Source organism: Gorilla gorilla, chromosome X (genome assembly GCF_029281585.2).
Source record: "Gorilla gorilla gorilla isolate KB3781 chromosome X, NHGRI_mGorGor1-v2.1_pri, whole genome shotgun sequence".
Classification (NCBI taxonomy): Eukaryota; Metazoa; Chordata; class Mammalia; order Primates; family Hominidae; genus Gorilla; species Gorilla gorilla.
In genome coordinates, this window is record NC_073247.2 from 152,173,964 (window position 1) to 152,196,297 (window position 22,334).

At 40.8% G+C, this 22,334-nt stretch overlaps 1 pseudogene; it reads right to left on the reverse strand.

Moving 5' to 3' along the window:
* Positions 1-259: 259 nt before the first annotated feature.
* Positions 260-22,019, reverse strand: LOC134757908 (small ribosomal subunit protein eS17-like; annotated as a pseudogene).
* Between the last annotated feature and the right edge of the window lie 315 nt (positions 22,020-22,334).

Consider the following 22,334-nt stretch of genomic DNA (forward strand, 5'->3'; position numbering starts at 1 on the left):
AAAACCTCTTTATATAGTATTCAACTATTGCTCTACAGACATTTAACACCCAGTCTACATCCCTTTTGGTTAAAATGCTGATGACTACATGACCAGATAAATTACGATCTTAAATAAAAGTGGGTAGGCATAGTAAACTGAAAACTGACAAGGACCTTTACAACTCTAACTTTCCAAATAATGAGAAAATTATAGGAAATAAATCTTTTTTTTCTGTTGTTCCAGGTTTATTAAAAATATTGCACCATAGCAAAAAGATTCAAACAGCTCCACGTGGTATTTTAAAATTCATCCTAACTATAGGCTGATTGACTTGCAGTTTGGACAGACTGCCAAAGTCCAAAACCCTCAGCATTTCCTCAGTGTCCAGATCCTCTTCAATGATCTCCTGATCCAGAGTTGTGATAATTCGGAAACATAATTATCTCTCCTTTCTCTGCCCTCCTCCTGCAACTCGATGGAGATAACCCTCACTGGACCTCTCTAAATCTCTTTCATCAGATGTGTGACATAGCCTGCCATCTTGTTGTGGAGCTTCTTGTTGGGAATAATGGCAATTTCCTCACACATGCCTTTGTTCATGTGGAAGTAGTTGCCCAGCAGGTATAGTACTTTTCAATGATGATCCAGGCTGCCTTCTTCATACTTTTGGTGAGAACGTGGTCCAGCTTGGCGGGTCCTTGCTAAAAGAGACAAATCTTTTTTTCTGAAACCGCCCATTTAGAAACATCTAGCTCTCTGACACTTTCTCACACGATCCTACAATGAACTTGTGGGGTAGGTACTACAATTATCCCCATTGGACAGATGAGGAAACTGAAGCCCAGAGAGGTGAAGTGACTAGTGACTAATGTAAGGACACACAATGAGTGGTAGAGGCATGATTTGAACCTAAGTATGTACAGTTCACATACAGGTGATTGTTTTACTCCAGCTTTAAGAATGGGTCAGAGGCCAGGCATGGTGGTTCAAGCCTGTAATCCCAACACTTTGGGAGGCAGATGTGGGAGGATTGCTTGAGGCCAGGAATTTGAGACCAGTGTAGGCAACATGGCAAGACCTTGTCACTGCAGAAAATTTAAAAATTAGCCAGTCGTGGTAGCATGCACCTGTAGTCCTAGCTACTTGGGAGCCTGAGGCAGGAGGATCACTTGAGCTTAGGAGTTGGAGTCCAGCCTGGGCAATATGATGAGACTCTGTCTCTACAAAAAATTTAAAAATTAGCCATGTGTGGTGGTGTGTGCCTACAGTCCCAGCTATGCAAGAGGATTGCTTGAGCCCAGGAGATTGAGGCTGCAGTGAGCTGTAGTTATACCATTGCACCCCAGCCTGGGGGACAGAGCAAGACCCTGTCTAAAAAAGGATAGGTAGGCTTTCAATGTGTGGATTTTAACTTTATTTATTTGTTGAGAGACAGGATCTGGCTCCGTCACCTAGACTGGAGTATATTGGCACGATCATGGCTCACTGCAGCCTCAACCTCCTGGGCTCAAGTGACCCTCCTGCTTCAGCCTCTCAAGTAGCTGGGACCACAGGCATGCCACCATGCCTGGCTAATTTTTTATTTTTTATTTTTTAGTAGAGATGAGGTCTCACTATGTTGCCCAGGATGGTCTCAACCTCCTGGGCTCAAGCTACACTCTCGTCTTGACCTCCCAAAGTGTTGGGATGATGGGCATAATCCACCATGCCTGGCCTCAACATGGATTTCAGTCTTGGTAGAAGTAGACAGAAAAACTGCAAGGACACAGTAGAATTGAACATAACTATTAATGTGCTTGACCTATTGACCTTTGTAGAACCTTCAATAGAATACACGTTCTTTTTGAGCACATTCAAACTATGAACCGGAATAGACCATATTCTAGATGATAAAACAAATCTCAATATATTTGGAAGAATTCAAGTAATACCAAGTCTGTTATATTACCATAAAGGAATTAAATTAGCAATCAATAATAGAAAAATCTCCTGAAATCCCCAAATATTTTTACACTAAATAACATACTTCTAAATAAACCATGAGTGTCTAAGAAGAACTCAAAAGTTCAAAAGTGAAATTGGAAAGTAATTTGAACTGAATGCAAAGGAAAACACAAAATTTGTTGGAAACTGCTAAAGCAGTGATGAAGGGGGAATTTGTACCACTAAACACCTATGCTAGTAAAGAGGAAAGGTTTCAAATCAATGGCCTCAGCATCTACCTGCAGAAACTAGGGGAAAAAAGAGCAAATAAGCTCAAACTGAGCAGAAGAAAGGAATGGAAATCAATGAAATAGAAAACAGAAAAACAATTGAGAAAATCAATGAAACTAAAAGCTATTTAAATAAGAATAATAAAATTGATAAATCTCTAGGCAGACTGGTGAGGGAAAAAAAGAGAATACACAAATTATCAGTATCAGAAATGAAGAAAAACGACATCATGAAAGATCCTACAGACATTAAAATTTTCAGAGCCTACTATGAACAAATTTATGCCAATAATTAAATAGCTTAGATGAATGGACATATTTTTTTTTAATTTGTGATGCAGTCTCACTTTGTTGCCCGTCCTGGAGTGTAGTGGCCTGATCTCAGCTCACTGCAATCTCTGCCTCCTGGGTTCAAGCAGTTCTCCTGCCTCAGCCTCCCGAGTAGCTGGGACTATAGGGAAGTGCCACCATGCCTGGCTAATTTTTATATTTTTAGTAGAGATAGTATTTTGCCATGTTGGCCAGGCTGGTCTTGAACTCCTGACCTCAGGTGATCTGACCACTTCGGCCTTCCAAAGTGCTGGGATTACAGGTATGAGCCACCATGCCTGGTTGACAAATTCTTGAAAGATATAAACTACCAAAGTTCCCACAGGAAGAAATCGATAACTTGAATAGTTCTATATCTATTAATGAAATTGAGTTTCTAGATAAAAACCTACCCACAAAGACAATTCCAGGCCCAGGTGCTTTCACAGGTGAAATTTATCAGACATTTAAGAAAGAAATGATAGCAATTCTATACAAAGTCTTCTAGAATATTGAAGAGGCGCCTGTAATCCCAGCACTTTGGGAGGCCAAGATGGGCGGATCACCTGAGGTCGGGAGTTCAAGACCAGCCTGACCAACATGAAGAAACCTGTCTCTACTAAAAATACAAAATTAGCCAGGCGTGGTGGCCTGTGCCTGTAATCCCAACTACTCAGGAGGCTGAGGCAGGAGAATCACTTGAACCTGGGAGGCGGAGGTTGCGGTGAGCCAAGATCACGCCATTGCATTCCAGTCTGGGCAACAAGAGCAAAACTCCATCTAAAAAAAAAAAGAAAAGAAAAGAAAATTGAAGAGGAGAGGATACCTCCCAACTCAATCTATGAGGCCAGCGTTACCCTGTATTAGTTTTCTAGGGCTGCCATAACAAAGTACCACAAACTGGGTGGCTTACACAACAGAAATTTATTGTCTCACAGTTCTGGAAGCTAGAAGTTCACGATTAAGATGTCAGAGACATTTGAATCAGAGCAATTTTATTTTGAATAGGGGCTGGATAAAATGAAGATGAGACTTGCTAGGCTGCATTCCCAGGAGGTTAGGCATTTATAGTCACAGGATGAGATAGAAGGTCAGCGCAAGATACAGGTCACAAAGACCCTGCTTATAAAATAGGATGCTGTAAAGAAGCCGGCCAAAACCCACTAACATTGTTAGGCTTTGTGTCCTCACCCAAATCTCATCTTGAATTGTAATCCCCAGGTGTTGAGGGAGGGACCTTGTGGGAGTTGGTTGGATTATTGGGGTGGTTTTCCCCATGCTGTTTTCATGATAGTGAGTTCTCAAGATCTGATGAGTTTATAAATGGCAGTTTCCCTTGGGCTTTTCTTCTCTCTTCTGCTGCCATATGAAGAAGGTCCTTGCTTCTTCCTCTGCTTCTGTCATCACTGTGAGTTTCCTGAGGCCTCCATGACTACACAGAACTGAGTCAATTAAACCTCCTTCCTACATAAATTACCCAGTCTCGAGTAGCATCTTTATAGCAGTGTAAAAATGGACTAATACAATAAATTGGTACCCAAGTAGTGAGGCACTGCTGTAAAGATACTTGAAAATGTGAAAGTGACCTTGGAACTGGGTAACAGGCACAGGGTGGAATAGTTTGGAGGGCTCAGAAGAAGACAGGAATATGTTGGAAAGTTTGGATCTTCCTAGAGACTTGTTAAATGATTTTGACCAAAATGCTGATAGTGATATGAACAATGAAGTCCAGGCTGAGGAGGTCTCAGATGGAAATGAGGAACTTCCTGGGAACTGGAGCAAAGGTCACTCCTGCTATGCTTTAACAAGGAGACTGGTGGCATTTTGCACCTGTCCTAGAGATCTGTGGAACTTTGAACTTGAGAGAGATGATCTGAAATTGGAACTTATGTTTAAAAGGGAAGCAGAGCATAAAAGTTTGGAAAATTTACAGCCCGGCAATGCAGTAGAAAAGAAAAACCCATTTTCCAGGGAGAAATTCAAGCTGCCTGCAGATATTTGCATAAGTAACAAAGCCAAGACAATGGGGAAAATGTCTCCAGGGCATGTCAGAGACCTTCATGGCTGCCCTTCCCATAACAGGCCAGGAGGCCTAGGAGGGCAAAATGTTTTCCTGGACCAGCTCCAGGGCCCCCCTGCTGTGTGGAGCCTTGGGACTTGGTGTGCTGTGTCCCAGCCACTGCAGCCATGGCTAAAAAGGGCCAAGGTACAGTTCAGGCCATTGCTTCAGAGGGTGCAGGCCCCAAGCCTTGGCAGTTTCCATGTGGTGTTGGTCCTGCAGGCATACAAAAGTCAAGATTTGAGGTTTGGGAACCTCCACCTAGATTTCAGAAGGTGTATGGAAACTACTGGATATCTAGGTGGAAGTCTGCTGCAGTGGTGAAACCCTCATGGAGAACCTCTGCTAGGGCAGTGCAGAAGGGAAATGTGGGATCAGAGCCTCCACATAGAGTCCCCACTGGGGCAATGCCTAGTGAAGCTGTAAGAAGAGGCCACAGTCCTCCAGACCCCAGAATGGTAGTTCCACCGACAGCTTTTACTGTGTGCCTGGAAAAGCCACAGACACTCAGTGCCAGCCTATGAAAGCGGCCAGAAGTGGGACTATACCCTGCAAAGCCACAGGGGCAGAGCTGCCCAAGGCCATGGGAGCCCATCTCTTGCATCAGTGTGACCCGGATTTGAGACATGGAGTCAAAGAAGATCATTTTGGAACTTTAAGATTTAATGACTGCCCCATTGAATTTCAGACATGGATGGAGCCTGTAGCCCCTTTGTTTGGGCCAATTTCCCCCATTTGGAAAGGGTGTTTTACCCAATGCCTGTACCCCCATTGTATCTAGGAAGTAACTAACTTGCTTTTGATTTTACAGGCTCCTAGGCAGAAGGGACTTGCTTGTCTCAGATAAGACTTTGGACTGTGGACTTTTGGGTTAATGCTGGAATGAATTAAGACTTTGGGGGACTGTTGGGAAGGTGTGTTTGGTTTTGAAATGTGAGGACATGAGACTTGGGAGAGGCCAGGGGTGGAATGATATGATTCAGCTTTGTATCCCCACTGAAATCTCATCTTGAATTGTAATCCCCAGGTGTTGAGGATGAGACCTGGTAGGAAGTGACTGGATCATTGGGCAGTTTCCCCCATGCTGTTTTCATGATAGTGAGGGAGTTCTCACGAGATCTGATTGTTTTATAAATGGCAGTTTCCCCTGGGCTTCTCTTTCCTGCCACCATGTGAGGAAGATTCTTGTTTTCCCTTCCCCTTCTGCCATTATTGTGAGTTTCCTGAGGCCTCTGCAGTCATGTGGAACTGTGAGTCAATTAAATCTCTTTCCTTTATAAATTACCCAGTCTCGGGTATTTCTTTATAGCAGTGTAAGAATGGACTAATACACCCACCAAAACCAAGATGGCAAATAAAAGTGACCTCTGATCATCCTCACTTTTTATTATACACTAATTATAATGCATTAGCCAACTAAAAGATAGTCCCACCAGTGCCATGACAGTTTACAGATACCATGGCAATGTCTGGAAGTTACCCTACATAGTCTAAAAAAGGGAGGAACCCTCAGTTCTGGGAAATCCATGCCCTTTTCCCAGAAAACTCATGAGTAATGCACCCCTTGTTTAGCATATGATCAAGAAATAACTATTAGTGTACTCAGGTGAGTAGCCCATAACGCTGCTCTGTCTATGGAGTAGCCATTCTTTTGTTTCTTTACTTTCTTAGTAAACTTGCTTTCACTTTATTCTATAGATTCACCCTAAATTCTTTCTTGCATGGTCTGTTAACAAAGGTATCAATCAGCAAGTTTTGTTCCTTCTAAGGGCTGTGAGGGAGAATCTGCTGCATGCTTCTTCCCCAGCTTCTGTGGTTCGCTGGCAATCTTTGGCTTGTAGACACATCACTCCTAGTTCTCCTTGTATCTTCACATAATGTTCTCCTTGCTTGTGTGTGTGTGTGTGCATGCATGTGTGTGTGTCTAAATCCTCCCCCTTTTTTAAAATGAAGAGTCACATTACATTAAGGTCCCATCCTTCTCCAGTATGACCTTATAATAACATAACTGATTATATCCACAAGGACCCTTTTTGCAAATAAGGTCACATTCTGAAGTACTGGAGGTTAGGCCTTTGTTATATAAATCTAGCGTACACAATCAACCCATAATACCCTGAAACAGAAACCAGCCAAAGGCATTCTAAGGAAAGAAAATTACAGTATAGTATCACTCATAAGCATGGATGCAAAAAATGTAAAGTCATACAAAGCACTAAAAGCCTATGTTAGAAAAGATTTGATTTTCAATAAATGGAATCTGACACTATATTAAAAAAATAATATATCATGACCAATTGAGGTTTATTCCAGAAATGCTGGGTTGGCTTAACATTAAAAAATCAATTAATATTATTAATATAATTCACTATATTAACAAACTATGTATGTATAAGAACATATATACATATATGTAAACATATATATGTATACACACTTATAGGTGTCTGTATGTACGATCATTGCAATATATTCGGAATAAATATTAGATAAAAACTAACATCCATTCTTCATTTTAGAAACTCAACAAACTAGGAAAAAAATGGGAACTTCCCCAACCTGATAAAAGGCAAATATAGAAAACTTACAGCTAACATGATAATTAATAGTGAAAGACTAAATCCTTTTCCCTAAAATCAGACTCAGATGGCCGCTCACCATACTTCATTATAAATGAAGTTTCTGGCCAATAGTATCAGATAAGAAAAGGGGGTGGTGCAAAGAGAGGCAAATTGGCATGTCCCTCTTCCCCTCCCTCCACCATCAGGGCCCAGAGGGAAGCTGAGCCTGCACCTACATTCAGCATCAATGAAGTGGAATGAAGCAGTGTGAAGTGAGGTTATTAGGTATTCTGATTACTCTTTCCCCAGCTGCTATCAGAGGAGCCCACTAAGAAGCTGAGCCTCCACACCTATCCAGCATCAATGAGGTGGAACAGGGTGTGTTGTGGCAGGGCTAGTAGGCTCTCTGATTTCTGGCCTCCCCTACCAGTGGGGAGCTGAGTTCCAATGCAGGAATGAGGCTGAATGAGGCAGTACTCTGCCTTCTTCAGGAATGTGTTAATGGGGTCAGGAGGAGAACTGAACTTGCAGCTGCAGCACTTCAATCTCTGCCTCCATCATCACATGGTATTCTCCCCTCATGTCTTTATGTCTCTGTGTCTCTTCTCTACTTATAAAGATACCACTCATTTTGAATTAAGGGCTCTCCCTACTCCAATATGACCTCATCTTAACTAATTACATCTGCACTAATCCTATTTTCAAATAAAGTCACATTCATAGGTACTGGGGGCTAAGACTTCAACATATATTTTTGTGGGACATAATTCAACTTATTACAATTATGTTTAATGGTTGGAGCAAAAATTATAATATCATCTAGGTGGTTTCAATATAGAGAAAATAATTATGACATTTACATTTTTTAATTGAGAAGGGCAGAGACCTAAATAGAAGTACAGTTTCAATGAGTAGAAAAATATCAAAACAAGTAGACTCAATGTTATATATTTATGTTATAACGCCTAGCTCAACTACTAAAAGAGAACTACACAAAGAGATATATTAGGAAACAAAAAGTCAAAATAGAATTCTTAAAAATGTTCAAGTAACCCACAAGAAGGCAGGCACAATGAAGAAAAGGAACAAACCAACAGAAAACAAATAATAACATGGCAGCTTAAGTGCTAACATATCAAAAATTAAGTATAAATGGTTTGAATACACCAATGAAAAGACAGAGATTGAAAGAGTGGATAAGGTAAATTACCCAACTACACACTGTCTGGAAGAAACTCACTTCAAACATAATGACAAAGGTAGATAGAAAGTAAAAGAATGAAAAATATACCATGCACAATCTAATTTTAAAAAGCAGGAGTAGGTATATTAATATTAGATAAAGTAGACTTTGGAGCAAAAGAATTGCTAGGGGCAAATTGGACATTATATAAAAATGAAAGGAACACTCCAAAAGAATACGTAGTTATCCTGATATGTGTATACACCAAACAACAGAGCTTCAAAATCTATGAAACAAAAACTGATAGAAATGAAAGAAGAAATACACAAATCCACAGTAACAGTAGGGGACTTCAACACACTACTCTCATCAATCAATATAACTACTAGGCAAAAAATCAGCAAGTATGTAGGAAAACTGAACAACAGGATCAACCAATATGATCTAATTGACATATATAGAAAATACAATACTCAACCCAACAGCTGCAGAGTAAATATTTTTTTTCAAGTGCCCATGGAACATTCACCAAGAAGGACCACATCCTAGTCTGTAAAACAAACCTCAGCATTTTTTTAAAAAAAATGAGCATACGAAGTATGTTCTCTGACCGCAGTGGAATCAAACTAGAAGTCAACTACAGAAGGTTAACAGGAAATTATTTAAACTCTAGGAAATTAAGCAGCATACTGATAATCCATGGATCAAAGAGGAAACCTCAAAGGAAATTTTAAAAATACATAGAAGTGAATGAAAATGAAAGCACAACCTATTAAGACATATGGGACACAGCTAAGCTAAAGCTGAGAGGAAAATGCGTGGTAATAAATGCTTGCTTACAAATAAGAAAAGGTCTCAAATCAACAATCAAAGTTCCTACCTCAAGAAACTAGAAACTGAAGAACAAAATAAACCCAAAGCCAGCAGAAGGAAAAAATAATAATGATAAAAGCATAAATCTAGGAAATTGGAGAAAATAGAGAAAATTCATAAAATGAAAAGATGTTTCCCTGAAAAAAAATCAATAAAATTGATGACCTTGTACCAAGACTAACAAAATAAAGACTGAAAACACAAATAGTCAATATCAAGAATGAAATGAAAAATGTTACTACAGATCCTGCAGCCATGGAAAAAACAATAAGGGACTACTATAAACACTTTACACTCATAAATTTAACGACTTGGAAGAGATGCATCAACTCCTCCAAAACCACAAACTACCAGAATTCAGCCAAGATGAAATAGACCATATGATATTGATATTAGGATAGGCAAATATATCAATAGAACCGAATAGAGAAGTTGGCAAACTTTCTCACAGAGGGCTAGATAGTAAATATTCAGTCTCTGTTCAAACTACTCAACTCTACTGCACAAAAAGCAGCCTTAAGCCATATTTGAATCAGCATATATATGTTCCAATAAGACTTTATTTATGAATACTGAAGTCCTAATTGTATGTTTTGTGTGTCGTGGAATATATTTCTTTTAATTTTTTGCAATCATTTAAAAATGCAAAAAACGTCTTTAGCTTGAGAGTCAATAAAAACAGCACATAATTTGGTTGGAGACAAGTAGGGTGATTCACATGGCCATGGAGACTTAAATGTGGCCACATTACCTTAGAGGGATTTTAGGGAAGTCATCCAAAAAACTAGGTAATGGTGACGGGTGGGAGAGAACAAAACGAACCACTGATGTGGTGGCTATGGGGAACAACTTGGAGGAAGCACCCTCTCTCTGCCATGTGGGTCAACAGAATTGAATATGTGGAGAAGAGGAAGGAGTGGCAGATCAGACTGGGAAGGCTCTTTATGTGGTGTTAAAGAAACCCCCTTTCTCCAATCACAGCATCTTAGCCTCCCCACCACCACCCAAACACCAATGGAGGTGTTGGGGTTGTGTTTCGTGATGTCTCAGACACTCCAGGGCTACCATTGGCTGGAGCAGTGCCTGGATAACCAAACAAAGCTTAAGAGTGTGGCTTGGCTTTGCCCCAGGGAGGCTACATACAGGGAGGGGAAGAGCCCTGGGACAGACCACTGGGAGGTTTCAACTTGGCTGAGATTTACAAGCAAACCACAGCTATTTATCACAGATAAGGACCAACCAACCACAAGAGTAGAACAATCAGCCACAAGTGCTCAAGATGAAAAGAAAGAGGGGACAACCCCCTGCCAGTGCAAGTGCAGAGACAGTTGCCAGGTCAGATGACCCCACCCATGCTCCTTCTCTTCTTCCCCATACATTCCCCCAAGATCACTACCCTCTCCTGGCCTGGCACAAACCCCTCCTCAGCCTGCATCCCTTATGAAGCCCCTCTTCCCATCCCATCTCTAACCTCTTCCCTTAAACCATTGCCCTTCTGTGCTCACTCTGTTGCCTTCCCAGGTACACAAGCCAGCCATGAGGATATAAATTACTCCTTTACCCTTCTGCGAGCAAAAAAAAGTCCTCTGAAACATCTATTACCCAATCAAGAAAGCATAAGAGAGGAGAAAAAGCCAACAATAATTGTCTGTTACCACATGTTGACTAAGAAATGAAATCAGAACCAAGAGATCCTCAGAGAATGCCACCAATCCAAGTAAGCCCTGTGTGTAAGAAGGGAGGGAGGGAGGTGGAGTTCCACGGTTAGCCAGACATTCAAAATATGGACGGGGGAAGACTGAACATGGAAGACACATTTCCTCCTCCACACTTCATCCCACAGGCAAATGGGAAAAGGGGCTTGGTGCTTCTGCATGTCGGGGTGAGGGAGCAGGTAGGAGTAGAAATGGGAAGGGCCCATCTGGGTCGAGGTGTGCTGTGTGGACGATACCAATGTAACAGTGACAATCTTCTCACAAAGGCAGACAACAAAATCACTTCCAGGCCACCTTCCTCACAGTAGTATGTGTTGTACCTCACCCGATGCTGTGAGCACCTGAAGGCCTCAGAAAGACCAAAAAAAGTACCCTACAGAAAGTCACCAACAATATCACCATGCAGTAAAATAATAGTGTTTGGAAGCTACAAATGCAACACCTATTGGGGCACTCACTAAGAAACTTAGGGTGGAGCACTGGCCTTCCAAAGGCAGGGTAGTGAGAGTGGTGCCCCCACCCCAGTGCAGGTAATAATAGGTAGAATTATCTCCCTGTTTTTAGGAAATTTTATTTTTGGAGAATTTTAATAGTAGAATAAAAGTGAGTAATAGTTGATCTTGTTTTTATTAGTAGACATAGACAAACTATCTCAAAAATCTACCTAGAAAGGTGGAGGCCATAGAATAAATAAAACAATCTTGAAGAAAGAAGAATAGCATAGGAACACTGATTGTATCTAATATGAAGTCTCACTACACAGCTACAGTAATTATGACAGTGTGGCAGAGGGATAGATAACATTGATAAATAGAGCACAAAAAAGAATTCATAAATAGACTCACAAAGAAGCCCAACTTATTTTTGACATCGTTGCAAAAGCAATTCAACACCATTTTGGAGTAATTGGACACCCATAGACAATAAATAAATAACATCTATCCAAACCTTGTGCTTTAAGCAGACATTAACTCAAAATGAGTCACAGACTTAATTATAAACTGTAAAACTCTAAAACTTTTAGAAAAAAAGCCTAGGCAAGATATACGGCTTGCTGAAGACATTTTAGACGTGATATCCAAAGCATAGCCCAAAAAAGGAAAATTTAATGAATAAGACCTCATCAAAACTAAAAGTTCTGCTCTGGGAAAGATGCTGTTAAAAGGATGAAAAGACAAGCTCCAAAGAATAAGAAAATATTGATGAACACTATCTGGCAAAGAGCTTCTATCTAGAATATATAAAGAGCTCTCAAAATTCAACAGTAAAAATAAGAAAAATTCAATTAGAAAATAAGCATTTGTGGAGATAGTTTAAGCATGCTCAGTAGCTGCTGGTAGGAAAGTAAGCAATGTGAGGGAAAAGTGCTTTGTTAACTAGACATTTCCTTAGTTATCTAATGAGAAGTACCTCTGGCTGACTGCTAAGTTTTTGCTGGCCACTTACATTTCTTTAGTCCAACAGATGGGTGAGATGTCCAGAGCCATTTTGAGGTCAGTAAACATCCCCAACTAAGAAAAAGCATGCCGGGAAATCAATTGAACACAAAGCTAGGGAATTTAACACCACTTTTCAGTTCTGTTTAGACAAAAATCTGGGTAAAATGTTTTAATTCTTTTGATTTATACTAGATAACATTATTATGATATATATTGTTATATGGATTACATTAATCGTAATATAAAGTTATGTAAATGGTAACCACAGTTTTGAAGCAAAGATTCGAATTCATTCTCTGCAGAATGCAAGTGAGTGTTTGACCCAGGACCAGAGTTATGTATGTTACTCTACTTCTCTAGGTATACACAGTGGGTGCTCAAGAAGTACTCATTGTGCATACATATTTGAATTTTTAAATTTATGTAGAAATGTATTTTCGTGAGTGGACAAATGTATCTCAAAACAAGTTCTGAAGAACATTTAATTTTTCCCACAGTAAAGGAAGGGAAAAGAAAGTGGTGCTTCTCACTCTTGATAAAATATCAGTATTCACTAGCAGGGTTCCCTCAGTCATCAACATGGATACATGATAGGTTTATCTTAAATCAACTTTTAGTATTGTATGGAGGCAAGGACACTAAGCTGGTAACCAAAAGCCCCAAGTCCTAGTCCACGCTCCACCACTAACTCCTGGTGTGGCTTTGCTGAAACTCCTTCTCCTTTCTGGGCTTGCATTTCCATCTGAAAGATGTGGGGTTTGGACTAGAATATGACATCGGCCCTTTCTTGAAATTCTATGAGTGTGTGTGTCTGTATCTTTTTATTTATGTATTTTGGTGGATAAAAATGCTTTTTTGGGCCAGGTGTGGTGGCCCATGCCTGTAATCCCAGCACTTTGGGAGGCCAAGACAGGAGGATCACCTGAGTTCAGGAGTTTGAGACCAGCCTGACCAACATGGAGAAACCCTGTCTCTACTAAAAATACAAAACTAGCCTGGTGTGGTGGCGGGTGCCTGTAATCCCAGCTACTCAGGAGGCTGAGGCAGGAGAATTGTTTGAACCTGGGAGGCGGAGGTTGCAGTGAGCCAAGATAGTGCCATTGCACTCCAGCCTGGGCAACAAGAGTGAAACTCCATCTCAAAAAAAAAAAAAAGCTTTTTTGATTAGGGTCTATAACCTAAGCCATTACATTTAACAAAAAAAAAAAGGCAACATGGGGAGACTCCGTCTCTACATAAAACTAGAAAATTATTAGCCCAGCATGGTGGAGTGTTCCTGTAGTCCCAGCTACTTGGGAGACCGAGGTGGGAGGATTGCTTGAGCCCAAGAGTTTGAGGCTGTAGTGAGCTATGATTAGGCCATTGCACTACAGCCTGAGTGACAGCGTAACACCCGATCTCGAAAAAAAAAAAAAAAGAAAGAAAGAAAAAAGAAACCCTGTTTTTTGTATGCTTAGGCACAATTGAAAGACTGAATAAATTCCATGCTCAGCGAATCACAAGAGTAGGGGATCTTGGAATCTGGCAGCTACTGATAAAGTAGTCAAAGGAAGTCACTGAGAAGCAACAGTTTCAGTAAGTAGCTTTCATATATACTGCAACTTGGAGTGTCTTGCTAATATTTGTGACTAAAAATATTGTAGCTTGTTCAGTTTAACAGTCCCTGTGGAGATCAAATGCTGGAATTTCATGAGCTTTCAAGATGTTAAAATCATCATCAACAGCATGCAACCATGTCTGTCCAAATCTCAATCTGGTCCTGAGTTTATTAGAACACAACAAATGAAGCTGAGCTCAGTGGCTGTGGGAGGGAGGTTAAGGCTTAGAGGCAATACTGGAGTTCTTATTCTATTCTTGCTGGATGTTCCCCAATAGCTCTCTAGGGTCTAGGTATAACGATAAAAGAAGCTAACTTTTTCCTTTCTTTGAGAATCCTTCCCTGAAAAGAACTTCCAAGTGCCTTCCCAGACCTTCTCGGAAAGGAAGCCCCAGACCCTCTCAGGAGCCTGCCCCAGTATTGTGCAGCCCTTACTGTCCAAGCCATTTTGCTTTAGTTCTGACGCGATTTCTTTGGGTTAGTGTTCAAGCTGAAGTCCTGGATCCTGGGGTCAAGGGGCCTAAGAGTCAATCATGGTGGTGACTTTAGTTCAGTGTGGATAGAGGGTTTGGTATAGATATGAGAAGAATAAGGACCTGATGACATGCCAGGAATCAAATGGGTTAAGTCTGGAGGTAGTGTGTATAAATGCGCAGGATCACAAAATGAATTGGACTAGAAATCAATGTCCCCTGTACTCCCATTGTCCAAATGGCAGAAATAGAAAAGATAAGTGGGTACTTACCCAGTGACCAGAATTCGCTTTTAAAAATTCTAAGTGGTAGCTGGGCGCGATGGCTCACACCTGTAATCCCAGCACTTTGGGAGGCCGAGGCGGGCAGATCACCTGAGGTCGGAAGTTCGAGACCAGCCTGACCAACATGGAGAAACCTCATCTCTACTAAACATGCAAAATTAGTCAGGCGTGGTGGCACATGCCTGTAATCCCAGCTACTCGGGAGGCTGAGGCATGAGAATCGTTTGAACCCGGGAGGTGGAGGTTGCAGTGAGCCAAGATCGCACCATTGCACTCCAGCCTGGGCAACAAGAGTGAAAATTCATCTCAAAAAAAAAATTATAAGTGGCAATCAGTTTGATTATATATATATGATTTTATATATGTGTATATATATATATATGGCCATCAGTTTGATTTTATATATACATAAATGTATATTTAAAATATACAGAGGTTGAATATTTATCATATATATGGGAGTGTCCATACACACACTCCCATATATATGATAAATATTCGACCTTCATATATAGATAGATACACACACACAAACACTCCCATATATATGATAAATATTCAAAATGTGTGTATAACCCAAATTATATACAATATATGAAATTATATTATATATAATTATATATTAATTTATATTAATTATAAAATTGGGCTAAGCTATCTCTATAGAATACCAGCTGGGAAGAATGTGTTGGATGACAGAATCAGGACCTGACAATGAAGTAGGATTGAGTAGCTAAATTAATCAATATGAAATTTATTGTGAGTCAACAGTGTAATGTACTCATAGACTTCCGGGGTGGTGAAACTTGCTCTTCAGTGTGGGAAAGTGAGTCCTGCTCTGCTCTGCCCTAGTCAAACCCCACCCAGTGTTCACTTCTGGCTGCTACACTGTACTGATAGATGAAGAAATATTGCAAAATTTTCTCAGGAGAGACACATGAAAATTGAAGAGCACCTAGAACCTTCCAAATGAGAAAAAGTTGAAGGAAGTGAGAGTGATTGGCTTGGAGATGAGCAAAATTACTGCACAGTGCTGTCCTGGGATAGAGAGGAAACTCTGTAAGTCCCCACTAGGAGGAATGGGTGGCAGGTACAAAACAGAATAGTAAGAGCTTTTCAAACAGGGGCCACTTTGCCCCACAAGGTAGTGATCCGTTCATCCCTGGAGGCCTCCAAGCTGGGCATCCATTTGGCTGGGACAGTCAAATGTGACATGAATGAGATCCATGGCACATTATGTGCCTCAACATGTGGAAATAGAGTATCTCCTCTAGGAAATATGTATATAATGTAAAATTCGGTAAAAATGGATGGAAACTTTCCATAAGGCACATCTTTTATCGGAAAGGACATAGAGATGCCCTGTGACATACCTAGAGCCAAAGAAGCCAAGAAGAGTGGCTCTTACTAAAGCAGACCTGGCCATCATATTTTTAAGCAAGCACAACCCTGGGCAACATCCTCTTGAGAATGGCTTACCTCCTAGTCTGCTGTGCTCTTTTCATAGTCTAGGTCCTTCCACCCTCCCCAAATGAACTGCAATTGAAGTGTTGACAGGCTTGAAGAAAGTGATCAAAAGTAGATTGAAACTCACTGTCGACAAGAATGTTCTTATGCATGGCTGAGTTGAGGGACGTCTGAGAGTTTAGACATCAGGAATTGCTCTGAGCAAACAAGTTACAATTCCCTGGGAAACTGTCTTTCGACCTCATTTGTCCCTGACAAATGTTCATCAAAGACATGCTGTAGTTCTGTGTCTTGTCCTGCAAACCATACCCCTTCCAGACACAGTAATGCTAGCTTGCTCACCAGTGGAAACATTCTTAAGATAGAAGTAAGATCTTCTCATTTCTGGAAACTATTTTTCTAAATTTTCTTTCTCTCTAGTAATTTTCTTTCCCCTTTCTTCCATCCTTTTTCATCTCAAATGAATATTTTAATGGATATGTCTTTATAATAAAGACAAAAAAGAGAATGCTTTTTAAGAATGGAAAAATCAAAGTTATTGCAGACAAGGTTGATGTGGAACATTGTTTTTTTCAGACTGTGAGAAAGTTATGGAACAACTGTTGATCTATTAAAACTTAACCTAAGGCTGGGCACGGGGACTCGCACCTGTAATCCGAGAACTTTGGGAGGCCGAGGTGGGTGGATCACCTAAGGTTGGGAGTTCAAGACCAGTCTGACCAATATGGAGAAACCCCGTCTCTACTAAAAACACAAAATTAGCTGGGCGTGGTGGTGCATGCCTGTAATTCCAGCTACTTGGGAGGCTGAGGCAGGCGAATCGCTTGAACCCGGGAGGTGGAGGTTGCAGTGAACCGAGATCACGCCATTGCCTGGGCAACAAGAGCGAAACTCTGTCTCAAAAAAAAAAAAAAAAAAAAAAAGACAACCTAGAGCTCATATTCTCGGTCTATTGTTTGTTTACTTCTTTACTCTAGTGGTTTAAATCTGCCTTAAAGACTCAAATGTTATAGAGTGTAACAACATATGGAACAGTGGAAAGTGGACTGAAAAGGAATGCCAGTGGTTCTTCATTCTGCAGCAATACCACTTAGTGAATGAGCCAACCATCATACCTTTCAGACCTTATTAGACTCTCAGGGAGCCTTCTAGGACATCTTGTCCTACCCCTTTATTTTATACCTGAGGCCCAGAGGGGAAGTTAATGAGGACTAATGAGGGGTAGACCTTAGGTTACCCAGTGACCTATTCATTAAGTATTCTTTCCACTATACCACAGAACCCCTCAACATAAAGAAGTCACAGATTCACAGATTTGCAATAAAGCAGCCAATGACTTTATCAAGACTTTTGGTTCAAATAATAACAGCCACTATTCATTAAGTACTTTATGTGTGTTATCTCATTTATTGGGTCACAACTTGTAATAAGCAGTCTGATTCCATTTTTTGATGTTTGACTGCTGGCAGCTTTTAAGCTTCAGCCCCCTCGTCCCACTGTTCTCCACATCTGGGCAAGCTTTTAAGAAAGCTTGGGCACTACCTCCTTTAGTGCTGGCAGGATTCAAACCACATAAGCCCCTGACCATGTGTGGGAACCCATACCCTGGTCCTACCTCCTAGCCACAATAAAACCCCCTGTCCAATCTCCTTTTCTAGCTCTCTCAAGCCAGTTTTGGGCCGGCTTGGGATGCCTGCCCTGCTCTCCCTTGGAGAGCCCCAATTATGCAATTAACAAACATTTTCATACACTTTTTGTTTGTGTTTGGCATCATCAGTCTTGACACTGGACCAAATTTTGGGTAGATGGTCATAACAGAACTCAGAGGTATGTGCTGTTATAATCAGCATTTTGTAGATGGGGAAACTGAAGAATAGAAAGGTCAACATAATATACTGAGGCTTTAAAAGGCTACAAAATTATAGAAACCACTTCTGAAAATAAATATACTGCTAATATTTCAATTCAGACCTAAGAAAATGTAATAGTTTGTGTGTGCTATTGAAATGTAAGCAAATAATCTACAATAAATCTTTGACTCTTAGTTAAAGTTCTTGCCCAAGGTCACACAGTTACTGATGGGGCTGGGATTGAAACCCAGGCACTAAGACTCTGGAATCTACACTCTAAGCATCTCAAACTGATATTGGTCCAATTGCAAAGCCTGTGCTCTTTCCACTACAGCGGGAAAGTAAACCTGGATTGCATAAACTATAGAAAGGCTGTGTCTAGAATAATAATAATAATAGTATATGCTAGGCATTGCTAAGTCTTTTATTTAATCTTTTCTACAACTTTGTAAAGTCAATACTATTATTGTCTTCATTTTACAGATAAGGAAATTGGAGGCTCAGAGAGCTTAGGAAATAATATCCAAGGTCACAGAGGTTCTTGCAAAGCCTCTGCTTACTACCTGTGTGACCTTGGATATTATTTGTCTTGAGAAACTACATGGGTTGATTTATTAGAGGTCATAGTCTAATGTTCATTTGGAATGTGGAGTTTTGGATTCTTCCAGGATTGTAATAATAAAGGTAATATTTTCCCTGTATTGAGTGATAAGCCCCTTATATACATTCTCCTATTTAAACTTAGAGCCTGGCTATAAAGTAAGTGCCGCTATTATTCCCATTTTGCAGAAGAGGTACTTGAGTCTGAGAGAGGTTCACAAAACATATTCAATGAAAGCAAGCTAAGCTATGGACTTGGGTAGAAGCTGAAATTTAAAATCCAACTGGTTACACTGGTCAAGCTCTGAAAGACTTAACCGGCTTCACAATTTGAGCCCTAATTCTTTCCTCTCTCCACTGTAAGTACATAATATCTAGCAAGAACCTCACTATATCTTTGGGATTTTGACGCACAACCAGCTGCCCTGCCACAGCCCTCCCCACATCAGCACTTCGTGAGCCGTTGCAGCATATTCCTCCTCAGCACCTCCTGTCAGATTCCTCATTCTTGCTGATTTCAGAGCCTGCACTGTCACTGGAATTGCCCTTGCTGCTGTAGCTACTCAGGCATCACATGCTGCAAGTCCTTGTTATCTCTAGGACAGCTCTTTTTGGTATGTTAAGGACTTATTCAGTAGAAAAGGAAGAAGAAGGAAAGGAGAACCTTCTGCTGTCCATACATTTCTTCCCATGAATATCCTGGAGCTTTTAGCTCTGGAAATGGAAATCCATGTACCCAGAAAGGAGAATGCTGAATAAACATACAGAAAATGAAGAAGAATGCAGTTACTGGAGGAGGCCCAAGAGTGGTCCTCCAGGACCATAAACTCCTGCAAACAAATTCAGCCCTACAACAAAAACTGAAAAGGGGACGGAATTTCTTCTGATTTCTTTACTCCAAATTAGAATGCGATTCTCGCCACCCTATCATGCAGGAAGTCTATGTTCACACAAGATGGAGATAGTAATAGGACTCATGTTGATTCTAACAGGAATGGAGAAGCATCACCTGCAGGCTTATTTTTAAACTTCTGTTTTTCCTACCTTTGGCGAATCATAGATTTTGGGGGGCAACAGGGAGCCTAAAAGCAGTGAAGTTACTTTTGTAGGAGTAGCAAGAGCACTTGAGTTGATGGAAGGAGGTCTGGCTAAGCTTGTTAGTTGTTCCAACTCAGTCAGTGAATAGCAGTGTAACCTCAGACAAATGCGTTCCTTTCTCCTCTCAAGCCCTCCAAGTCCTACCTCATTTGAACTGCAATAATCTATGCCTTTTTTTCTTTCATACAGCTCTAGCTCTATTTGGTTTTATCCAAGAAAATGACAAAGTGGCATCAAGTGTCTCATCATATATGCCAGGCACTGTGTAAGTTCCTCAAATGGAACTACATACAAAGAGTTTGGGAGGCACAGACAGGGATAGTCAGGGTAAGAATCTGAAAGGAGGTGCCACTGAAGCTGTGCCTCGAAGGATGAAAGGCAGAAAACAAGACCAGGCAGCCAGAGGAGCATACATTCTTCACTGCCTCTGAAATTGTAGAAGGACCTAGAAGAACCTGGTTTGTTTCAGGGAACCTGGGAATCATGGGAAATTTGGTATTGCTCTAGAGGAAGAGTGTGTTGATATGAAACAAGACCAAGGAGCTAAGAAGTCAGGAACAGATCACGGAGGGCCTTGGATGGCTTGCCAAGGAGCTTGTATTTTGTCCTGTGGGTAGCACAGGTTGCCAACAGAGTTGGTTTTTAGCAGCAGCAGCATCACATAATCAGATTGTTTTCATAGGAAAACTGCTCTGGTTTCAATATGAAAGATGACCTGGAGCGAGGTGACCCTGGAGCCCTGGAGGCCAGTGGGATGCTAGTGCCTGCATTACATTCCAGCCAAAGACAAGGACCTTCCGGCTGAAAGACTTTAAGTTGATTACCAATGATCTCTGCCTGCTGACATTCAGGCCCCTGTTTATTCCCCTCCCCTTGAGTGTGGCCTGGACCTAATGTCTCACTCCTATAAACAGAATACAGTAAAGGTGTTGGATGACTCTTCTGAGATTAGGTTACAGAAAGTCTATGACTTCCAAAATCAGCTGCCATGTCGTGAGCGGCCCTATGGAGAGGTTCAGATGGCAAGTGGCTTATGTCTCTGGCCAAAACCTAGCTAGAACCAGAGGCCTTCCCACCAGCCACTTAAGTGAACTGGGAAGTAGATCTTCTGAGGCAAGCCAACAGCCACATCAGTTACCTTGGAAATGGATCCTACTCCAGTGGAACCTTGAGATAACTGTAGTCCTGGCTAACTCCTTGACTGCGTCCTTGTAAGAGATCCTGAACCAGGTGGGCCACACCAAAATTCCTGAGCCACAGAAACTGGAATTAACAAGTAGGGTATCTGTTGTTTTATACTGCCAACATTTGAGATAATTTCTTACACAGCAATAGATAAGTAATACAAGCCCCAATAAGGCAGTGGCAATGAAAAGCAGATGAATTCTGAAAATGTGAGCAAGCTGGGTTGGAGTGTGAGAAGGAAACAGATATCTAGGCAGACATCGATGCTGTTTAATTAAGATGGAAAATAAAGTAGGAGGTGTTGCTTTGGGGAGAAATATGATATACTAGTTTGCTGGCCAAAGTCTGAGGGCCTGTGGGACACCCCTGTAAATATACTTAGGAGGCAGCAGGATTCAAAGGGCAGAGGTTTAGGAGAATCATATGGACTGGACATTTGGGAGCATTAATGTAGAGGTGGCTTAGGAAGTGCAACAGTGAAGCCCTGGAGATCCTCAGCATTTCATCAAACCAGTGTTATTGTGTGTATGTGTTTTTGTGTGTACTATCTATGTATATCTTCTCCTAAGCAACTACTTCGCATCCTAAAAAAAAAATTTCCTTATCTTTGCAGCCATTTTTGGGTTTTCATTTTACCTCACTGAAGACTCTAAATATGACTGACTCTCTTCACCTTTCAGATTAACCTGAGCCCTCTCCAAATTGGACAAGTTCCCTTTTTAAGTGTGCTGCGTAAATCTGCTGTTGATTTCTGCTGCTTGTAATTATCGGCAACATCTCTAGAGTTCATATGTTGTTTACATACTCAGCCTAATTTATTTTTCCCAAAGAAATTATATAATGTGACATAGCAGGAGAGCTTGTTAGAAGAAACACAGTACATGAAGAGTCTAGAAGATGTCAAGTTGACCCAGAGATCTTTATCAGGGGTTGGTGGTGGTGAGTGTGTTTCTAGCTAATCTGCAGAATGTAAACAGAGCCTGCAGACAGACTGAAAGACAGCTCTATCAGCTGTGCTGGAAGTGTTGACAACACTATCCTACCCAGGGTGTGAGCACAGAAGTTTGTTACCATTCCAATTTTGCTGAGCAGCTTGGGGCTTTTGACATTACAGATATCCTGTTCCTGCATAGAGTCTCATAGAAGAATCTTAAAGTTAGAAAGCACCTTAGAGGTCTTCTCAGAAAAGAATGCACAGACTACTTCTGAATGTTTGAAACTATCTACTTGCAAATAATGGTATTTCAATTGCGCAATTAATAAAGCAACAAATAGGATCATTTTCAATTGAGCAATGCTAGTAGATGGAATATGTTTTTATTAACCTACAAAACCACATTAAATTTGATGGGGCAATGGTTCATTTGAACAAAGTGATGTAGATATTAATGTGATTATACATGGAAACATATAGTACCAAACTAAAGTCACATATCAAAATCTGTT